The following is a 3,096-nucleotide window of genomic DNA, read 5'->3' on the forward strand; positions in this document are numbered from 1 at the left end:
CGCCCGCATTGTTACGTGCGAGCCCGGCCCCACGTTACAAAGAGGCGCTGGATGGGCAACAACTGGGGCAGGGGAGCACCCAGCCACAGCTGCTGCCGGCCGGCGGAAGGGAGCGCAGCCCTTGCCCTGCCAGCGGCCTCCCCCCTGGAGCTGGCTGATCAGAGCCCATTCACACCATCAGTCACACAAATCACGGCCTCGGGGCGGGAGAGAGGGCGGCGGAGCGCATCGCTACAAAACGGGAGGGAATGGCGCACTGATCTGCAGGGATCCTGGTTTTGTCCGGTTGAAACATTACTTGGGTTTTTAAAAAAAAAGTAACCCCAAATAAATCCACATTTTCCGTGATTTAACTGAAACACCGGTAATATGTATATACTGGCAAAAGTTTATTGTAATACTGGCAAAACCAAATCCACATTTTTCCATGATTAAAATGAAACACCACACACACACATAGTGAAACACCACTAATATGTGTATATGTGGTGTTTCATTTTAATCATGGAAAAATGTGGATTTGGGGGTTACTTTTTCAACTGAAAATTGGTGTTTTGTTCAATTAGAGAAAACCAGGATCCCTGCTGATCTACCAGGCATCACAGTTCTCTAGGGCACAGAGCAAGGTTGCCCCTGAGGTCTCCCTGCTCATAGATGGAGTCAGCCCCAGCTGGTTAAAAACTGGATTCACAGTCGGAGTCTGCAGGGAATCACCAGCAGGCTACTCCAGCCTAGCTGCTCCAGACTGGATGCAGAGTTCATTTGGAAATTGGTTTCACACTTTAAACCACCCAGAAGTCTTAACTATAGCACAATCTTCAAATAGGTAACTTCACCATTTTTACTAGGAAAAGTCTGTCTCAACGCAGTTGGTTATTATGAAAGTGCTTTAAACCCTGCAGGTCATAAAGTAGTGAAGTGCTCCAGTTGCTGTAGCTGAGGCTGCTCAGGCCAGTTTTAGCCTAGAGAAACCCAAATGATAAAGAAACACCAGAGATGTACTTCAAGACCTGGCTGGGCAAAAAGCTGCATTAGGAAATAGATAGGACAAGGGCTGAATCTCTGAAGTGATGAAACCCTGGTCTTTCATCAGTCCTGGTTTCAAAGACATCTGAACTATAGATTTACAGCTACACATGTACTCAGCACAACCTGGAACTATTTAAAGTTTACAACAGGACTCGTGGACTCCCACACAGACTGTGGTGAAGACAAAGATGAGCTTAGTACACAGAACAATATAACCCTCATCTGAGCACAAACAGGAATGCAAGCAACCTCTTTTATGACTTTATTGAGTTTAGTTATGGCAACATAACCTCCACCCCCCACAGGGTAGCTGTAGTTAAACCATACCAGCCTAAAGTGTGCTTTTTGCAGCAGGGAGTCAGGCACGGGAATACAAGCCATTTATTATTTGAGAGAAACGTATCCACATTAGTTGTCACAATACAAGGCACACCCCCCACCATACACAGCTGGCTACTGGTTCAAAAACTACTCGCAGTGGAATAGATTTACAATTCCCATTTCCAGTCCTAAAACAGGAGCTCACATTTAGGTTATAAAGGGTTGGGAATACCATGCACCCACACAACAGCTCTTAGCACAAATTTAGGAGCTTATACCAGCAGTTTTTGCAGGAAGTTTTCACACTGGATGGTGCAGCCCTTCATTTTCTTTTTGAACTATTTTTGATTGAAGTCTATAACAAATCTGTGATGCTGCATCACTTTTGGCAGATAAAACATTTTTAGGCTACCATATGGCTGTTTTATCACTGAGAAATTGGTAGAATAGGTTGCACCTAACAACTCAAACAGGAATGGGTTTTGCTGTGTCCTTGTAAGGCCTCAATTCACAAGGATGTTTCCACAATCTTATTGCATAGAAAAAACAAACAAACAAACAAACAAGTGATACTGTGGTTCACACTATGCTTTTCTTATGAAACTGGCCTGGCATTGCACAGCATCCAAAACAGCACAGCAACCTTTTTAAGTAGATCACCTTTGGCATTTAAAAGCAAACCAAGATCTACCATGCACCACTGCCTTCCCCCATCTCCCCCAGCAGGTAAGTCTGTGGGGAGGGAGGCAGGGCACAGATCAAGGCAGAGGGGGAAAAAATTATTTGATGGCACATCTCTCCAGCACGTAAGTCCCACCCAACTGGGGCCCTACTCAATTTACACCTGGTCCTACCTCTCTGCCACTGTCCCTTACCAATGGGGGCCTCCATCTAGCCCCCACCTCCTCCCTCCCCCATGGACTGACCTACTGGACTGGGTGCACATGTGAAAGCATGTGGGCACTCAGCCCTCCCACCACAGCTTTAGATCAACTCCAAGATCTACCTGTGGATTGAGATCCACTGGTTGGTGGCCAGTGATCTACAATCAGGGCAACCATCCCAGGCTCCTGCACTTTGGGGGCCCCTGCAGAGCCGGGCAGTGGCGCTGCCACTGACTTCATGTCCGGCTGCTCCCCCGCCTCCCCCACTGAATCCACCATCTCCAGCTGCTTGGCAACACCCCCCCCCACCCCCAATCTGCCACCAGCTTGTGTCTGGGGGCAGGGCCCCACACACTGCTAGGGTCACCTCTGTCTGCAATATCCAATAGAACTTCAGAGCTAAAGTTATTCTGGAACAGGTCATTTCTTGAAAATCTGTCACTTAGACACGACTCAGTCTCAGCCATTATCCACCTAGGAAGTAATGCTGGCAAAACTTAAAATTTGAATGTATTCGCAGGTACCAGTGCAACTCCCTTATGCACACAGAGAGCCATTTTACAGTTTATTCTGTAGGTTGAGACGAATTACAAGTCAATTCAGCCCTGGCAGCCCTGGAGGAGGAGGGAGCAGTGGAAGATACCAGGGAGGAGACTCTGCGCACACAATGTCCTGTGCGGGCGGCGGGAGTCAAGAGGCCTAAGAGGAGGAAGCGTCGCGTCATCGTGATTGGTGACTCCATCCTGAGAGGTACGGAGGGCCCCATCTGTCGCCAGGATCCCTCAGCACATGAGGTCTACTGCCTGCCCGGAGCGAAGATTCAGGATGTGAAGGGGATGCTCCAGTCCATCATCCAGCCCAC

The sequence above is a fragment of the Crocodylus porosus genome, unplaced genomic scaffold (assembly GCF_001723895.1).
Source record: "Crocodylus porosus isolate Cpor-Errol unplaced genomic scaffold, CroPor_comp1, whole genome shotgun sequence".
Taxonomy (NCBI): Eukaryota; Metazoa; Chordata; order Crocodylia; family Crocodylidae; genus Crocodylus; species Crocodylus porosus.